A 21158-nucleotide genomic window follows, 5' to 3' on the forward strand; every position below is an offset into this window, starting at 1 on the left:
GCTGTGTCCAATAGATTGTTCCCTTTAGTTAACGTTTTTTAAAAGAACATTATATTCCGATTTGATCATGTCCCCTTTATTGTATTACGGAGAGCAATGTGAGCGTCCATTCCCATTGGATAACGCAGGATTTTACACCCTCTTTACTGTCGATTGATTTTACAGTGATATCTGCATTACTGATCAACTCAAAAACACCAGATTATCTTGTTGATTACACAACATTGATTGGTTTAAATTGTGTGTAATGCTTTTGTAATTTTCCCCTTCGATTCGGAGAAACAAATATTTGTTCAGTTTAGGATGGCCGAAGACACTACACTACCCAGAATCCTCAGCTAATGTTCCGCGTTGCGTCAAGCTCTGTGATTGGTTGACCTCGAGGAGGAGAGGAGGGGAGTCGAGGAGGGGAGTTCGAGAAATGAGAAAGGGCCTCTGTATACTCTGAACACACACCTGGGACAACACACACACTCAACAACAACGTGTTTACATGTTACAGCAGCTCCTTCTCTCTACATTTATTTTGTTCTTCACGTGGAAACCTTCATAAACCACTTCTGTGTGTTTGTCCTGCAGCGCCTCCTCCTGGAGGAGAGCAGCAACTGCTTCCATGTTTCCATGAGGAGCATCAATCCCCAGTTGATTTATTTTTAACGTTTCCATTTAATATTCTTACTTCTGTTGCCTCATTCCACTGAAAAACATCGAAATGAAATATATATATTGTGATGTGTAACAGATATACACAGCATACAAAGTAATTAAAACTAGCTGCACCTTTACCAGATTTGATAAACACTTGAATTCATCAATCATTAGAATTTAAAAATATAATATATACTATTCTGAAATGGTGCATTTTGCATAAGTAGTACTTTTCCTTTTGGTAAGTTAAGAATTTTATGATGTCTCGTATAAAAGCCCCGCCCCCACCTTCACAGCTGGTCGATTTCAACAGATGAACACTGACAACTGGAAGATGAGTGGAAAAGCGTCACATAAATGTATAAGTGCTCACAGCTCCGTGGGAATTATTATGTGCAATTCATTTCTAAAAGGCTTTCACATTAGGCCTACTGTAATTATATTTTTATTTAAATGTAGGCTACATTTTACAGCAAAACGGAACACAAAAGCAGGACCAACCATCATTGAATTCCTTGACTAACAAGAGAAAGATTCATTCATTTAAATAAATATTTAACAAAAAATGGGCCGGTTCTAAGGGGTTATTCAGTTAAGCCCGATGAGAGGGGATTCAGCTGTGCACATGTCATCATTAACAGACGTCGTTTAAAAGTGACATTTGAGTGAACGAGGACATCCCAATTAATACCTGAGGACTCCTCTGTCCTCGCGTCACCTCCTCGTGTCTCTCACTCGCATCTTACGGAGGCGGAGCTAAGACGCAAGGAAGGGAAGTGAGTGAGAGAAAGGAGGAGTCGAGGAGGGGTATTGGGATGAGGCTATTAAATAGGAAAATACTCTGAGCATGCGCAGTGTAGTTTTTACAGTCACCGTTCACTTAGACAGTGAGAGGGAGGGGCATGATCGGGTTTTGTCCCACATGGCTCTAAGCAGCTCAATAGGCACACACTGTAGACACTATTTAGAAGAACACAGACTAAAACATGTACAGACGAATCAGATGATTAAACATGATCTTAAAATATATTTTATATATATATTTAAAAAAGAATAATAATAATTTGTAATACTTTCTGCGGGTGGGGCTGTGCCACTCGCCACTGCACAGGATATAGAATGAGACAACACAGTTTGTATCCATTGTGTATGAATGCTTCAGCTCTTCAGACCAACATAGTAAGATGTGAGCATGTTCCTAATTGTGTTAGTAGTTATACTGATACCCCTTTCGTCAAAAAAGTGACAGGTGGTGTGACAGGTCACACCTCTCCCGACTTATGCAAATGAGCTAAGTCCCGCCCCCCATTGCGAGACCCTTTGATGTGTTGATTAAGGCAGTCTCTTTGAAGTTAGGTTGTCTGGCCCCTGTCCCCTCACACTCCTTTGTAGTCTAGTCCTTGTGCAAATGAGCTAAGTCCGTCTCCCATTGGTCAATGAGCTAAGTCCCACCTCCCATGTCCCGCCTCCCGTTCTTTGATGTGTGTTATCAGGTAGGTGTGAAATGCCCCCCTGTGTAGTGCCTTTGTTGTTTAGTTCTTTGATGTGTTGATTAGGGCAGTCTCTTTGAAGTTATGTTGTCTGGCCCCTGTCCCCTCACACCCCTTTGTAGTCTAGTCCTTTGATGTGTGTTATAACAGGTAGGTGTGAAAAGCCCCCCTGCGTAGTGCCTTTTGTTGTCTAATTCTTTGATGTGTTGATTAAGGCAGACTCTTTGAAGTTATGTTGTCTGGCCCCTGTCCCTCAGAGCCCTTTGTTATCTAATCTAATTAGCCTTTGATGTTTTGCCCTTTGATGTGAGGTGCTATAACAGGCAGGTGTGATTTCACACTGGTGAAAGCCTTTGATGTTAATCTAGGTGTCTCTTTGAAGTTATGTGTGAGACTGTCTACCCGCCCCCTCCCAGCCTCCCCCTTTTCTCCACCCCTTCCTTATGGCTATGACGCCAGCAGATAGTGGGGGTGGAATTAGATGAAGATAGAAATAAACTCAAACTAAATTAAAAAAGACAGTCATTTCCACTTACCAAGTCACCATTCAAAAAAGAAAAATGGCAAGAGACGCCTCGAATTAGGTTTAATCAGCCTGTGACAACTTACCGTCACCCGTCCGGAGCGCCAGTCAAGAAACGAATGCAGCAGCAGTGCGGGGTTCAGAGTACAGCCGAAAGATCTGTGCGCAAACTTATCTCGCGCCCTCTTTTTTGGGTCATGTGAGCGTTCATGTGTGTTGGAGGAGGGGCTCTGTAAGAAAGTCTGAAAGAAGGGGCATATTTTCCCCCCGGTTGTGTACTTTCAAATTATAGCTCACTCGAGATGGTTTCTCCAAAATGACAGGTTTTGCATACATAAAAAGTGTATCTTACAGTTCCTTTGTGAGTGAATTACACACAAATCTGCAGAGTGTCACTAAAAGTGTTTTACGTAGTGACTGACATTCTGTATGGGAGTTCACACCCGAGCTGCTGCAGGGGTTGAGTATGTTTTGGCTCTCGGGGGATGGTGGGTTAAGAGACAGATTCTTAACGAAATCTCTACACATAAATCTGCCGAGTGTCTGTAAAAAAGTCTTTAAATCAAAAAAGTTGCCTTTTTAGAGTCAGAATCCTAACGAAATCTCATCAAACAGAGTACTTTCATGGTAATGGTCCTCTTTTATACACAAAAGTGTATCTTTTCAGTAACTTTCTCTGAGAATTTAAGCATAAATCTGTCAAATGTTCAAAACAGCCTTGTTTTCACTGAAATAGCCTCAAAATCACAAACTGACATTAAGAGTCAGATGCTCGACGAAATCTAATAAAACAAAGTACTTCATAATCTACTTTTTCAGCTTTTATACACAAAAGTGCAGAGGAAGGTATGCTGATTTAGAACACTATCCGTGCGATGAGAAGGAAGAGGGACGGGGGAGGAAAATTCAGAGGATGAAGAAGCAGAAAACAGCCATTATTCTTCACTCTTTTGTAAAACGGACAGTTTCAAGAAAGATGAAACCGTGTTTATGCAGACATGCAAAATATCTGAAGCCCTATAAAAAAGTTACAAGTATATTGTGTTGAAAATATCTCAAAAAGTCGTAATATTGTATAATGTGATACCTGAGGATATTCTCTTTTTTAATTGTAACGACTGTGAACTAATGTGTAATTACTTTTTACTAACTATAAGAAAAGTCTCTCTGAAGAGGGGAAATAATAAAACAATTTAAAAAACATAATCTTTGTCTTTTTATAATTACTTTACACCACTATAAGGAAACCCAATATTAAGTTTTGTGTGAGGTTGTACTAGGGATAATATTAGAATTTTGCTGTACCCATAAAGAATGTGCTCCATTTCACTCCATGAAGCCTCCAGCTTGTACAAAGCTCCGCCTCCACTCAACATAACATGTCCCACCCTCCTCACCAGAACATTTAAAAGTAAGGGGCTGGAAATAGATGAAAATAAATACGCTCAAACTAAATAACAGGCCAGTCATTTCCACTCACCAAGTCACTTTTCAAAAAAGTTAAATGGTCAAGAGAAGCATAGATATGGGTTTAATCTGCGAGAAAAATTAATTAAGACACTCATTTTAACCACAATGTTTGTTCTCTACAAATGTTTTAAGATTGTTACAAAATGTAAAAAATGAAAATAAAAGGTATGGAGACAAAATTAATTCAGGTGGCTCTGGCTTTATTAGGAAAACAAACATATAATACAAAATGGGTTAGGGGTTAAATGTAACCATCGTGGACTTAATAGTCTAACAAAATACTTTTATCTGAATACATTTGTTCTTTTTAAGAGCACTTTTTAATCTGCGAGACGCCTGTGACAACGTACCGCCACCCGTTAGGAGCGCCAATTAAGAAACGAATGCAGTATCTGGGCCGAGTTCAGACACCTCCAGCCGAAGAACTTCATGAAGAATGGACTCTGAAAAATGGCGATGTTTGGGGTTATGTATTCAACTATATGGCGAATGAACTGCATTTCTACAATCTGAAGAATGGAGAAACGCATGGACCCCGTAGTGTTAAAGCGACACTGACCTCAACAGATTGGGCTGTGTTAACTCTGGTGTCTTCCAGAGATCTCCACGCAACCACGGTATCGGAAGAAGTAGTGCATCAAGAAACCATAGTGGAACCAGCGGTGTACAAGATATTTGCAAATAAAAGCAAAGAAACACAGACAGCATGCGAGATCAAAGAAGAGATTTCACCGCCGCCCCTCAATGTGGAGGAAGAAAGAGTTATTTCCCCGCTGCCAGAAGTGAGAAGAGTCCTGACAAGCACCGTCTGGGAAACTAAAAGCGGACCATCGGTGCGATGGTATTACCGTGCAAGCCATTTGGAAACGCTGGGGAAGGACCCCTCTGATGATTTTGTTTTGGAGTATTTTAACTCGACATGTGGAGTTTTTCAGACATCTGTGCGGGTGCCGCTGACTGCTTGGCTGAAAATGATTGATGAAAAAGCTACAAAGCTTAAAGAACGTTTTAAACAAAGTCAGACATCGATGGACATTATAATGGGGAAAAAGAATCTCACCTTTACAGAGGACTCCGCCTCTCACTCAACATAACAAGTCACACCCTCCTCACCAGATCATTTTAAACTAAGGACCCCTCAAAGAAAAACATTGTGTATTCTACCTATGTAAAAAGAATGTCGGGGTTGTCTTACGAAAATGTGTTATCTCTGTATCAAGATGATGTGTTTAAAAATGAATTTTGTGAAAAATACCAACTGTGTCATAAAGACACTCATTTTAACCACAATGTTTGTTCTCTACAAATGTTTTAAGATTGTTACAAAATGTAAAAAATAAAAATAAAAGGTATGGAGACAAAATTAATTCAGGTGGCTCTGGCTTTATTAGGAAAACAAACATATAATACAAAATGGATTAGGGGTTAAATGTAACCATCGTGGACTTAATAGTCTAACAAAATACTTTTATCTGAATACATTTGTTCTTTTTAAGAGCACTTTTTGAAATTATTTATTTATTATTTCAGTGGAACAATCCAGTTTTTGTTAACATCAACGCTTTCTTCTCTTTTTTCTTGTGTTAATAAGATAATTAAATATTCATTAATTTGTATTGAATTGAGTTTTCTTTTTCTTTTTTGATTTTCAACATACTATTTGTACACAATGACTTTTCCATATTTCTGACATACTATACTTTTTTGACTTTTTTCTGTAGAATCTTGACAAAACTATTACTTGTTCTTAAATGATGACCTATTGCTGGAGATGAGATGAAAAAGCTACAATGCTTAAAGAACTTTTTTCTAAAAACTCTCAATTCTATAATTGACTACCCCCATTCAACGCAATAAGCCCCACCCTCCACTCAGCAAATCATCTAAAACGAAGGACCTCGCTAAGATGACCGTTGTAAACTAGCCATGGAGCAGAGAAAAGCCAAGACTCCCCCTGCGAGTTGCAGCCAGGAACAGAGTCCACCATCAACACCACCATGTGGGAAACCCGAATCTTGCAGTACTACTGCTGCTGATGCTACTCCTCGGGTCAAGAAGTCTCGGTTTAGGGACACAGTGAAATCGGAATTGTTTTATATTCTGGAGATGGTGATGTATCGGTACAGAAAATAAATCTGCAAAGAATGCCGACGCAGTAACCCCGACCAGAGGCAACACGATTGTCGGAATGACATGCCCGATTTCTTCTTCAGAAACAATTACAAAGCGTTAATGAAAAGACTTTGGCTCGCCAACTTCGTTACAGTGATTGACCAGAGTCTTATTGAAAAAGGCATTCGCGAGGATGAACTGAGGATAGGACGCGCTTCGGAAGCTTTTCTGCACAAGCTTGTAAAATGCAGATGCCTCAAGGAGAGACTTGAAATATCCATACAGAGTTGGATGGAGAAGAAGAAGACTAACAAACAGTAGTCGGATGGAGAAGAAGCCAGGGACTTGTTCAATGCAGTGACTTTTTTCTTTTAAGTAAAATAAAAATGGGAAACTACTATGCAAAACGCTCTGTATATATTGATCAGAATGTAGTCATTACCCTTTTAATAAGTGTGGTGATGGGGACGATTGAAAACAGAACGAGTAGTGACCCCTGTGTAAAAAGAATGGCTGAAGTTTGTAAACTGGAAGACATTTTGGATATAGTTCGTTCTGGCAGTACTATTTCGGATCATTGGGAAACGATTGTAAACGAAACATTTAAAGTGGTCCTGGAATCTTCATTTTCCGAAACATTCCGAACTATATCCAAAATGTCTTCCAGTTTACAAACTTCAGCCATTCTTTTTACACAGGGGTCACTACTCGTCCAAATTCAATCAATTTGTCTCCATACCTTTTATTTTTTACATTTTGTAACAATCTTAAAACATTTGTAGAGAACAAACACTGTGGTTAAAATGAGTGTCTTTATGACGTCTCTCACACAGTTGGTATTTTTCACAAAATTCATTTTTAAACACATCATCTTGATACAGAGATAACACATTTTCGTAAGACAACCCCGACATTCTTTTTACATAGTGTAGTGGACATTTTTATTATATCCTTATATGCTTAAACCAAATGCTTCTTATTTCCTGAGATGTGCTTTATTATTCTATTCTACTCCCTTATGGGTATTATTCCCAGGCGCTTCAAGGCCACAGCTGCTTTGGCTACTGGGAGACTCATACACAGTCACACAAGCAGCTCAAGGCCAGAAGATGTCTAATAACAATGTGACCGTGTGAACACAAGAGTTATAACATTCCCACTCTTTTCATATATAACCTCTGCTTTTTCATTGTACTGCGCACACTCGGGCAGACTATCCTATACTCTGTTCGACTTGTGTCTAATATTATATCTGTATCATGTATTTGAAGCTTCAAATAAATAAGTAAAAGACAGCTCTGCTCGATTCACCATTTATTTGGTTTGATCACTTTGACTTGTTCTCTCCAGCCGTGTTGGGTCCTAGATTTCCATAACAAGTGGCGTTGTCGGCAGGATCTCTGCAAGTTCGATTGGGGACACCTCTGGACGCTGGGGGTTGCTAGCTCCGGGATCCTCGGATCCTACTCTACCTCGACATAAACCGTACGGGACGAGAGGACCAGCGCGAGGGGTGGAACTGATTGACTTCACGAGATCCAACGAACTAAAAGGGGCTTTCAATACTGGGTGAGATGTACAGAGTCTAAATTGTTTAAAGTTAAACGTAATTAAACTCGACATGACATTTATGAGAGGGACTGCTCGAAAGTAGGATATTTGGGATATCCGTCGTGATTTGGGATTACGATCAGTTTTTGTGTGATTTGTACTGAGAAACAAATATCACATCATCGACGGATGAAAAAATTGTGTTTTGGTAACACGGGTGTTTTGGTAACACTTAAAGACTTTGTTATGGGAGCAAAGCAGAGTGGGGGGGTTGTACACCCTCCTGAGAGTCCGATTGTGGATGTCATGCGAGCAAAATATGGTGAAGACAGTCTGTCTAAATTAAATATATGGACGGAAATGTTCGGATTTCCTAAGGGAGGTTCTTTGAGTAAATTAAAAATCAAAAACCTGGGAGATAAATTACAAGAGTATGGAGATGGGATGAAAAAGAAGAGTACAATTAAAGTAAAAGACTTGGAAAAACTGGACACTCATAGAAAGTGTTTAAAAAACTGGGAGGATGAAGCAGAGTGCCGTGAAAGAAGGCAATTGGCCGCGGCAATAAAAAAGATACAGGCTGACGATAAGGGTGAAAGGGAAGAGAAAAAGTGTTTTGTGTTACCTCCACAATATAAACCACATGTTTCCCTTTATCCTCTGTTTTCAGGCGTGCGGGACCCTCTCCTCGACCTGGGGTTTCCATTCCCTCCTCCACCTCCCCATCTGCTACCTGCTGAGGAGGCTGCTGCTGCTGGACCAGAGGTCAGCATACCAGCCGCCGCTGGAGCAGCTGCACAGCAGGACATACAGAGAGGGGTAAGAGGCGAAGAGAGACAGAGAAAAGAAAATGAAGAAGAAGAAGCAAGACTGAAAAAGATCCAGGACAAGATAGAGAAAAAGGAAAGAAAGGCGAAGGAAGCTGTAATCTACAAAAAAGAACACCTCCGCCACCAGAGCGACCAGGAGGACGAAGAGCATACTCTCGTCTTGCCTATGATACAGGTGGCCGGACATGATGGTCCTTCATTAGTCTATCGCCCATGGACTATAGCAGAGATGAAGGAGATATCAAGAGATCACCTGCCAGATGTTGAGATAGGAGGTGCTAAATTCGCTGCAGCACTCCTCATGTTCTGTAGACAATTCTCCCCTACCATGCCGGAGATAAGAAATTGTTGACTCTGAAAATGGGTCCGACACACGTCAGCCACTTCACCGAAATATTAGGAGGTCAACAGCACATGAAAAAACCCGAGTGGGAGCATGCCCTGAACACTACCTACCGCGAGGCTTTGGCCCGCCTAGAGACTGCAATAACTACAAAGTTCCCCGCCAAAGTCGACATGTCAAGAATCTATGCATGTAAGCAGAACCCGGAGGAAACAGTAAATGACTATTACCACCGCTTAGAACAAGTGTTCATCGAGAATAGCGGCATTATCAAACAAGAGGACGGGCAACCAGCAGAAGTGGGAGTGTGGGAGACACACCTCAGAAACGCTTTCCTCAACGGCCTATCCCCGGCTATTTCTGCATCGGTGCGAAACCCCTGCATTGGCGTACTGGACGGTGCCCGGCTGGATGAAATTCGCCGACATGCCGTGCATGCCGAGAAACGGCTCTCAGAAGAAAAGGCCAGTGAGGAAAAGAAACGCCGGGACCGCAAAGACAAGGCCCAGCTGACCATGGTTCAGGCGGTCACAACCGCCTGGACCCAAGGAGGGCCAGGGAAGAGGGAACCGAGGAGGTTTCCGAGGCCGGGGAGGAAAAGGCAGAGGACGAGGAAGAGCCGCAATAACCACAATCGCTGTTTTAACTGCGGAGAGACAGGTCATCGGATCGCTGAATGCCCACACGAGAAGCAGAAAAAGAACTTTCGATCGGATAAATCGGATCATAACAGACACAATTCTTCAAACTGACAGTCGAGGGAGAGAGTGGAGGAGCAGGGAATTTGGTCCGGGGAGATGGACCCCATGCCAGCCACATCAAACCAGGGAAGTGACACACACACACACACATCATACACGCGATTAAGAAATTGGAAGAATTAGAGAAAATGTCTGTAATTAAAGAGGGTACATATTTGAAATATGACACGGAAAAAGCATTTGAGAAATTTCCCACACTGACTTTAGCTATAATGGGGGTTAATATTACATTTCTGGTTGATTCCGGGGCTACGCACTCTGTGCTAAAAAGGGCAGATGTGCCAGATTGCAAATTTAGTGGAAGATTCATTCACTCGATAGGAGCAGGGGGGGTAACGGTGAAGGAGAAGTTTTCGATACCACTTCAGTGTAAAGATAACGGTGATGACAACCATCAGTTTCCTGTTATGATCTGTCTGCCCAATACATTTACTGGGACGAGATCTGATTCTCCGGTTCGGCTTAGACCTCATTTCCACAAATGAGGGACTCAAAGTCCGACGACCAACTCCATTGATGGTTCAAAACCCCACATTTGATGATAAAGAATTACTAAATGTGTACCAATGGCTGTTAACAACTCCTGATTCTCAGGAGTTGTTGCGTTTGACTCATCAACGTGTTTTTCCACCTGCTGTGTTCATGGAAACTTCTCATTTGCATTGTACTGCTAATGTTGTTGATGATGATGCATGTAGATACTATGATGAGAGTTTTCTGCAATGTTTGAATGATGAGATCATGCTTAAAACAATGTATTGGAATTCGCTGTGTAGCGCTATCTCTGTTAGACTAACACACACACAAAACCAGCTGTATCAAATCCCAGGGGCGGTCCCACACATTTCACAGGCCAGGGGGCCCACTGAGAAATGGAGGGATTTGGGTCCAATCGTTAAAGACTGGGAATCTAGTACTGATTGGACTATCACAGACGACTCATTGATTGAGTATTCCCCATCACATGACGTGTTTAAGTACAACATTGACTGCTCAGTGCATGTACTGCGTTCTCTGACTCTGACAGGTAATGATGACTATGTTAACCCCGTTGCTAGCCCATCTGGCCCGGAGTTCTCATTTTTCAGTCATTTTTCTGAGCTCCCTGACGCGCTAAAAACAGTGCCTCAAACAGTGCCTCAAACACTGTGGGCAGCTCACAAATATGACGTAGGTTTAATCCGCTCTGCGGAGCCGGTGGTTATCACTCCTAAATCCACGTTCCGTCCAAATCAACCCCAGTACCCATTGAAACGTGAAGATGTTGATGGCATTCGGCCAGTGTTTACCTCTCTGCTTAAACAAGGGGTCATTATTCCGTGTAACGATTCCCCGGTCCGCACTCCAGTGTTTCCTGTCAAAAAGATCAGAGACAAACCTCCTGACGAGTGGAGATTTGTTCAGGATTTGCGAGCTGTCAACGCAGCGGTTCACGCTCGGGCACCGCTGGTCCCAAATCCGTATCTGATTCTTTCCCAAGTTCCAGCCTCTGCAGCATTTTTTTCTGTCATCGACCTCTCAAATACATTTTTCAGTGTCCCTGTACACAAAGACAGCCAATTCTGGTTTGCATTTGAATATGACGGTAAACCTTACACTTTTACACGCCTGTGTCAAGGTTATTGTGAATCACCTACTGTGTACAACCAGGAATTGTGTACAAGTTTGGCCTCTCTCCAAGTTTCTAAAGGCACGGCACTAATACAGTATGTTGATGACCTCATGATTTGCGCACCTACAGCAGAACAGTGTGAGACTGATACTATTGCTGTGTTAATGCACCTCGCAGCCGAAGGCCATAAGGCCAGTTTGTCTAAACTCCAATATGTACAAAGAACAGTTACATTCTTGGGTCATGTCATTTCAGGAGAGGGGAAAACGCTTTCAGATAAGCGTATTGCATCATTGGCTGCTCTGCCAAAACCTATCACTAAGCGACAGATGATGTCATTTTTGGGTTTTTGTTCATACTGCAGGTCATTCATTCCAAACTATTCTCCAATCGAGTTACCACTGCGTACTATCACATACGTCACTGGTTTGAAACCTACAGATCATCTTATATGGACACCGGAAGCCGACGAAGCCTTCATTAATATGAAGCTGGCTCTCCAATCCCCACCGACTCTAAGTCTACCTGATCACACTAAACCTTTCACTCAGGCAGTGGATGAACGACATGGGTGTATGACCTCAGTTCTACTGCAAGATCATGGAGGAAAACAGAGGCCTGTGGCCTATTTCTCCTCCAAGCTAGATCCTGTAGCTGCTGGCCTGCCTAAATGTCTACGTGCAGTGGCTGCTGCTGAGAAAGCGCTCAACTCCTCACGTGACATTGTGGGATATGCACCTTTGACCCTGTTAGTTCCACATGCTGTTTCACTCATCCTCCTTGAACAGAGAACATCACACCTCTCTGCTGCACGTTACCTCAGGTATCACACCTGCCTGTTAGACATGCCTAATGTTTATGTCAAGCGATGTAACACTCTAAATCCAGCGTCTCTTATGCCTTTGCCTGAAGACGGTGAGGAACACGACTGTGTTGCCGTACTTTCCATTGTGTGCACACCTAGACCGGACTTAAAAGACGTTCCTCTGACCAACGCTGACCTCATTTTGTATGTTGATGGGTCTGCCTCTCGCGACCAAGGGGGCACTAATCGGGTGGGTTTTTCTGTTGTTTGAGATTCTGCTGTAATCCGTTCTGGACCGCTTCCATGTCACCTATCAGCACAGGCAGCAGAGCTCATCGCACTAACTGAAGCCTGCACGTTTGCAGAAGGCAAAACCGTGACTATTTACACTGACTCACGATATGCTTTCGGGGTAGTACACGATTTTGGGGCTATTTGGAAGTGTAGATAATTTCTGAAATCTGATGGCAAACCAGTACTTAACCATGTACTGGTTGCAGGCTTACTAGACGCCATTCTGCTCCCATCTGAGGTTGCAGTCTGTAAATTTGCCGCACACGCAAGCAGTACAGACCCAGTTTCCCTAGGAAATGCGTCTGCTGACTCAGCCGCAAAGGCAGCTGCCCTGATTCCTCTCGCACCTCACGCACACTCATTTGTTAAAATCCCTGTCTCCTCCTTCACTGACAAAATGTCATCACTGACTTCCATGCAGCAGCTAGCTACGCCAGTTGAGAAGGCTCAATGGAAGGCTGCTGGGGCTGTTTTTGACCCAACCTCCAGCATCTGGGTTGGCCCAAATTCCAATCCATGTCTTCCCAGAATTTTTTTCCCTCATTTCGCTAAGTTGACACATGGGTGGGATCATGTGTCAAAAGGAGGGATGTTAGAGTCTATCAATCACGAGTGGTTCACAAGGGGGTTCACAGTAACAGCTCAAAAGCACTGTGAAGCATGCCTAATCTGCATTATGCAAAATTCTGGTAGACCAGTAAAGGTTACAGGACCCGGAGCACATCCACCTCCCACCAGGCCATTTGAGCACCTAATGCTGTATTTCATTGAGCTTAGCCCATCAGAGGGTAAGAAGCACTGTCTGGTGGTGGTCGACATGTGGTCCAAATGGGTTGAAGCTTTCCCAGTAAAAGCACAGACAGCAAATGCTGTGGCAAAGGCACTACTGAGGGAAATCATTCCTAGATGGGGACTACCAGACAACATTTCTAGTGACAACGGTTCACATTTTGCTAATGAGGCCATTACACAGATAGGAGAATACCTGGGCATGGACATCAGAAAGCATTGTGCTTATCACCCACAGAGTGGGGGTGGGGTGGAAAGAGAGAACGGCACAATAAAAAACAAACTAGCAAAATGCTGTGCAGACACAGGTCTGTCATGGACACAAGCTCTGCCCATTGTGCTGATGTACATGCGGATGCGGAAAAGAACACGGAGTCAACTCAGCCCATTTGAAATCCTCTTTGGGGCTCCTCCACAGATTGGACTCAAGGCTCCAGGATGTCCTCTTCCCTCCACAACTTTGTGTGAGGATGCTATGTTGTCATATTGTGTTAACCTATCATCCACTTTAGCAGACATCCGACGTCAGGTAGCCGCAGCCTTGCCTACCCCTGCCACTGGTCCGCTTCACCGCCTTCAACCCGGCGACTTCCTGCTGATCAAGGATTTCCGGAGAAAGAGCTGGAAATCCAATCGTTGGCAAGGTCCCTACCAGGTGCTTCTCGTCACCCAGAAAGCGGTCAAGGTCGCCGAGAGAGCTACATGGGTCCACGCCAGCCACTGCAAGGTCGTAGTCACAGGAAAGGAGAAACGGTAGAAGGAGACGACAACAAGTGACGTGTCCAAGTCACCAATAGAAAGAGATGACAACAAGTGACGTGTCCAAGTCACCAACAGATGACAACAAGGGACGTGTCCAAGTCACCAACAGATGACAACAAGTGACGTGTCCAAGTCACCAATAGAAAGAGACGACAACAAGTGACGTGTCCAAGTCACCAACAGATGACAACAAGTGACGTGTCCAAGTCACCAACAGAGATGACAACAAGTGACGTGTCCTAGTCACCACCAGCACCACACTTGCACTACATACACCAAAACACACTACACACAAGGTGTCACGAGCGAGTGCCAGCTGAGCGGTTCCATATGCTCTCTGGTTCCTCGTTTGTGTTATCGGTGTGCGGAGTCTGACTGTCCGTGTCACGAAATCGACCGAGAGAATACACTCACACACACCATGGAACATTTCCCCCTCGTGATGAGGGCTCGCCTGGAGAGAAGACAACGCAACCGTGAGCAATGTGAATACTACTGGAGAGCCTGGACAATCATAGAATGGTTCCTCTGCATACTTGCCATGATAGTTGTGTTAGGACTAGTCCTATATTTTATGTATCCAGGGTCAGCATACATGTCAGCCAAAATCGAGGTATCTATGAGGTACATGGGGAAAGAAGGGCGAACCACATGGGTCGAGGGGCTGGGGAAAGCAGGGCGAACCACATGGGTCGAGGGGCTGGTCAAGACAGGGATTGGTAACATTACTCTAAGGGATGGGGAAGATAGCACAGTGCAGTTAGACCCGTGCAACTACATGCATTGCCCCGACCCTAAGAAACTGGGGGGGGCAGACGCCTACATTTGCTATGTCGAGAGTGACAGTCACACCGCCACTCACTGCTCGGGGGGCTGGACTTTTGTTTTATGGACCACCGCGCACACCGATTGGGGTTATACCTTATGGGACGACAAAACAAACATCAAAGGGAGATTGTCTATCTCCAAGGTCAATTCATCGAGCCCCGTTATCCTGTTGCAACTACAGGCTGCCCAGATATCAGACAAGGGTTATTTTGTTGTCTGTATGTATGTATCCGGCGCCGACCCGTGTGGCACATTTTACATAGACATCGCGCCCAAAACTCAGACCCCGGAAAAGCGTAAGCAACCTTTGACGCCACTGTTGACATCCATAGGTACATCTACATTTAATCTATACATAGGCGATAACGACCATAGCAACATTGATGTGGGTCAGACCAGTAATGGGATCACCGGTAACGTCTGGTGGCACACTCTGAGATCATTCTTGCAGGCCGCAGGACAAAATGGGTCATGTTATGCATGCACTCTTTTCCCCCAGGACTCATCAATGTCCGTGCCAGTTCGTCCGCGCTCTCTGACCCAGGTTGAACACCTCTGTGCGTTTATGGCTCTGACAAGGCCCATCAAGGGTGAAGACAGCGTAACCGAGTGGCGTTATGCTAGGCAGCTTCCCCCACCATGCAGTAATCGGTCTAACTCCTCTTTGCGTGCATCCACGCTTGATACCACATACGCAAAGTACCAACCCGTCAGCCATGTGCACCCCAGTCATTTGAGAGGGATGAAACACAGCCTATGCATCCAGAGAGTGTACCACAAAACGTCTCTTACACCACCTTATTTTTTCCTAGGCACTACTGGTTGTACTCGTATCCTACGGAACACATGCAGTTACGGTGCTTACAAAATCTCGTATTGTCACATATCCGGTGCCCCTGAAAGAATCCTTTCTAACGTAGTATTCCCTGATGTTAAACATATTTCCCTCCAACTGGCGTGGCCCAGTGATGCTGGGTTTAGCGCGCCACAAGATTACGTTTGGTTGTGCGGCGACAAGCTCTATCAAGTTCTGGCTCCCCTCTGGATAGGTACATGCACTCTAGTGGATTTGAATCCAGCAGTCACTGTACTCACGTCCTTAATGCACACGACACATCATTACCCAGAGTTCCAACACCCCGACCACCACAAGGTAAAAAGAGATCGGACGTCCGCTGGAGCTAAATTCATGGGTGGCCTGTTCCCATGGTGGGGTACAGTAAACAATGCCCATAAAATAGATACCTTACACGTCCGGCTAGAGAATCTCACTTACGAGACGACGCAAGGCTTCCAGGCATTGCCCCCATTCATAATAGCCTCTAGGAACATGCTCATGCAGCACCAATTTGCTCTTGACCTTTTGTTCGCCTCAAAGGGTGGCCTGTGTCATGTGATCGGTGACTCCTGTTGCACTTACATTCCCGACGCCACCAAGAACATCACTGACACCGTGCTGCATCTCAACAACCTGTTAGTTGACATGAAAGCTGATGACATATCCAACGCAGGTGGCTGGGACTGGTGGTCCTGGCTTACATCAGGCGGGTGGGAAGCATGGCTGGCTAGAATAGTTACACCCCTGGCGATCATTTTTGGCCTATTAATCAGTTGTACCTGTTTGATTATCCCAATACTGAAGAAGTGAGTTTCCAGTATGGTATCCTCAGCTTTCGTTCAGTACACTACTATTCCATTACACGACAATCCTTTGCGCCACAGTGAGATAGACCAGCTAGAATCAGAAGAGTCTGATTCCGACACTACAATATAATCATGTGTGTATCTCCTTTCTTATGCTTACATTATATTGGAGTCTGTCCTCCACAAAAACAGCCAGTTTTCTATGATATATTTGTGATGTGTTTACTTAAACCAGCGATGGAGTGTATTCATTGATGTGTTATATCAGTCTATCCTGTCATTTGTTTTTTTATTGATCAAGTATGATCAAAAGGGGAGAATGTAGTGGACATTTTTATTATATCCTTATATGCTTAAACCAAATGCTTCTTATTTCCTGAGATGTGCTTTATTATTCTATTCTACTCTCTTATGGGTATTATTCCCAGGCGCTTCAAGGCCACAGCTGCTTTGGCTACTGGGAGACTCATACACAGTCACACAAGCAGCTCAAGGCCAGAAGATGTCTAATAACAATGTGACCGTGTGAACACAAGAGTTATAACATTCCCACTCTTTTCATATATAACCTCTGCTTTTTCATTGTACTGCGCACACTCGGGCAGACTATCCTATACTCTGTTCGACTTGTGTCTAATATTATATCTGTATCATGTATTTGAAGCTTCAAATAAAATAAGAGGGTGTGACTTGTCTCCAAAAAGCCTCTAGGAGACGCAGGGCCAGGATTCCAGCCCGTGCTCCAACAGCCATGATCCCGGCTTCAGTTCCTGTTTCCACAGCCATGGATCCATGCACCAGTACCGGCCCGCAGAGCTATGTTTCCTTGCTCGATTACCTGGCCCACACAGACATGGTCCAGGCCTCTGTTCCGGTTCCAGCGGCTCCAGTTCCAACCTCAGACCTTTTCTCAGGAACCCGTCTGGCGTTTGGAGGTCCACGGAGCCTCCAAAAGGTCTCTGGAAGATGCAAGGCCAGGATTCCAGCCCGTACTCCAGCGGCTCCGGCTCCAGTGCCGGTCCCAGCAGCCATGGTTCCGGCCCCAGCAGCCATGGTTCCGGCCCCAGTCCTGGTCCCAGCTGCCATAGTCCCTTCTCTAGTCCCTTCTCTAGTCCCTACTCAATTCCTTTCTCAAGGCCCACCTCAAGTCCCACCTCAAGTCCCACCTCAAGTCACTTCTCTAGTCACTACTCAAGTCCCTTCCCAAGTCCCTTCCCGAGTCCCATCTCCAGTTACCTCTCGAGTCCCCTCTCCAGTCACCTCTCGAGTTCCATCTCTAGTCCCTACTCAAGTCCCGCCTCTAGTCAATTCCCTCGTCCCATCTCTAGTCCCTCCTCTAGTCACTTCTCCAGTCCCCTCTCGAGTTCCCTCTCGAGGTCCCTCCTCTAGTCCCTCCTCGAGTCCCCTCTCTAGTTCCCCTCTCAAGTCCCCTCTCGAGTTCCCTCCTCTAGTTCCTCCTCTAGTCCCTCCTCTTGTTCCTCCTCTAGTCCCCTCTGGAGTTCCGTCTCTAGTTCCCCTCTCGAGTCACGTCTCAAGTCCCTACCCAATGTCCTGGTCTGTTGGAGGTTCCGCCGGGGGTCTTGCCAATCCTATGTCCTGTGCCATTGGAGGCCCCGCCGACTACTCTCCTGCCGGGGGTCCTGCCAACCCTTTGTCCCGTCCCGTTGGAGGTCCCGCCGTCTGCTCTCCTGCCGGGGGTCCTGCCAGCTCCTTGTCCCATCTCGTTGGAGGTCCCACCGACTGCTCTCCTGCCGGGGGTCCTGCCAACCCTTTGTCCTGTGCCGTTGGAGGCCCCGCCGACTGCTCTTCTGCCGGGGGTCCTGCCAGCTCCTTGTCCTGTCCCGTTGGAGGTCCCGCCGACTACTCTCCTGCCGGGGGTCCTGCCAACTACTCTTCTGCCGGGGGTCCTGCCAACCCTATGTCCTGTGCCGTTGGATGTCCCGCCGACTGCTCTCCTGCCGGGGGTCCTGCCAATCCTATGTCCTGTTCCTCTGGGGGTCCCGCCGACAACTCTTCTGCCGGGGGTCCTGCCAACCCCTTGTCCTGTTCTGTTGGAGGCCCCACCATCACCTGTCTCACCGGGGGTCCTGCCAACTACTGGTCCTCTTCCGTGGGGGATCCTGCCGAAGCCTGTCCCACTGGCTCCGGTTCCTGTTCGGCCGACACCGGGTCCTGCCCGGCCTCTGGAGCTGTCTGGTCTTCGCCCTCGAGCCCGGCCCCCTGAGAGCCGCGGTCTTCTCCCTCGAGCCCGGCACCCTGAGAGCCGCGGTCTTCTCCCTCGAGCCCGGCCCCCTGAGTGCCGCGGTCTTCGTCCTCGGGCCCGGCCCCCTGACTCTTCCTGCCGCTGCTTTTGCCCTCATGCTCGGTCCCCTGAGTTTGCCCGCTGTGGCCTTCGCCCCTTTTTGAACTTTGCCTGGCCCCCAGGCCGTCCACCCGAGACCCCCTCCTTGGTCTCTGCCTTTCCCCCGGGCCGTCCGCCCGAGACCCGTCCTCCAGACCCCCTCCACCCACCCTTTCTTGGCCCTAGTTATGTGTCCTCCCTCCGGTCCCCCTCCACCCACCCTGCTGGACCTTTTTTTGGGACGTCTGGGATCCGTCCCTTGAGGGGGGGGTTCTGTCACGATTCTCATGTTATGTCACGTTTGTAGTTTTGTCTGTGTTGGTGTTTTTCTTGTCTTTGGGTTTCTTGTTTTATTGTGTAAAGTGTTCACCCCCGTTTCCTACCTGTCTGCTTTCTGTCTGTTTCCCTCCCTGATTACCCGATTGTGTTCACCTGTTGTCCTTGTGTTTCTCCTCCCCTGCCCAGCTGTGTCTTGTTCTGTGATTACCCTTCTGTGTATTTAGTCTAGTCTTCCCCTGTGTTCCATGTCGGTTCATTGTTTCCCCTCCATGTTATTCCACGGTCTGTGTTCCTTGTGCTGCTTTGGATATTTTGGATTCTGCCTTGTTTTTGCCACAGCTTTATTATTTAATAAAGCTCGCTTTTCGTTATTCTGCATTTGAGTCCTACCTGCTTCACCCATTCGTAACACTGTGTTTCTTTGCTTTTATTTGCAAATATCTTGTACACCGCTGGTTCCACTATGGTTTCTTGATGCACTACTTCTTCCGATACCGTGGTTGCGTGGAGATCTCTGGAAGACACCAGAGTTAACACAGCCCAATCTGTTGAGGTCAGTGTCGCTTTAACACTACGGGGTCCATACGTTTCTCCATTCTTCAGATTGTAGAAATGCAGTTCATTCGCCATATAGTTGAATACATAACCCCAAACATCGCCATTTTTCAGAGTCCATTCTTCATGAAGTTCTTCGGCTGGAGGTGTCTGAACCCGGCCCAGATACTGCATTCGTTTCTTAATTGGCGCTCCTAACAGGTGGCGGTACGTTGTCACAGGCGTCTCGCAGATTAAACCCATATCTATGCTTCTCTTGACCATTTTTCTTTTTTGAAAAGTGACTTGGTGAGTGGAAATGACTGGCCTGTTATTTAGTTTGAGCGTATTTATTTTCATCTATTTCCATCCCCTTACTTTTAAATGTTCTGGTGAGGAGGGTGGGACATGTTATATTGAGTGGAGGCGGAGCCTTGTGCAAGCTGGAGGCTTCATGGAGTGAAATGGAGCGCATTCTTTATGGGTACAGCAAAATTATCCCTAGTACAACCTCACACAAAACTTAATATTGGGTTTCCTTATAGTGGTGTAAAGTAATTATAAAAAGACAAAGATTATGTTTTTAAAATTGTTTTATTTCCCCTCTTCAGAGAGACTTTTCTTATAGTTAGTAAAAAGTAATTACACATTAGTTCACAGTCGTTACAATTAAAAAAAGAGAATATCCTCAGGTATCACATTATACAATATTACGACTTTTTGAGATATTTTCAACACAATATACTTGTAACTTTTTTATAGGGCTTCAGATATTTTGCATGTCTGCATAAACACGGTTTCATCTTTCTTGAAACTGTCCGTTTTACAAAAGAGTGAAGAATAATGGCTGTTTTCTGCTTCTTCATCCTCTGAATTTTCCTCCCCCGTCCCTCTTCCTTCTCATCGCACGGATAGTGTTCTAAATCAGCATACCTTCCTCTGCACTTTTGTGTATAAAAGCTGAAAAAGTAGATTATGAAGTACTTTGTTTTATTAGATTTCGTCGAGCATCTGACTCTTAATGTCAGTTTGTGATTTTGAGGCTATTTCAGTGAAAACAAGGCTGTTTTGAACATTTGACAGATTTATGCTTAAATTCTCAGAGAAAGTTACTGAAAAGATACACTTTTGTGTATAAAAGAGGACCATTACCATGAAAGTACTCTGTTTGATGAGATTTCGTTAGGATTCTGACTCTAAAAAGGCAACTTTTTTGATTTAAAGACTTTTTTACAGACACTCGGCAGATTTATGTGTAGAGATTTCGTTAAGAATCTGTCTCTTAACCCACCATCCCCCGAGAGCCAAAACATACTCAACCCCTGCAGCAGCTCGGGTGTGAACTCCCATACAGAATGTCAGTCACTACGTAAAACTTTTTTAGTGACACTCTGCAGATTTGTGTGTAATTCACTCACAAAGGAACTGTAAGATACACTTTTTATGTATGCAAAACCTGTCATTTTGGAGAAACCATCTCGAGTGAGCTATAATTTGAAAGTACACAACCGGGGGGAAAATATGCCCCTTCTTTCAGACTTT

Source organism: Pseudochaenichthys georgianus, chromosome 15 (genome assembly GCF_902827115.2).
Source record: "Pseudochaenichthys georgianus chromosome 15, fPseGeo1.2, whole genome shotgun sequence".
Lineage (NCBI taxonomy): Eukaryota > Metazoa > Chordata > Actinopteri > Perciformes > Channichthyidae > Pseudochaenichthys > Pseudochaenichthys georgianus.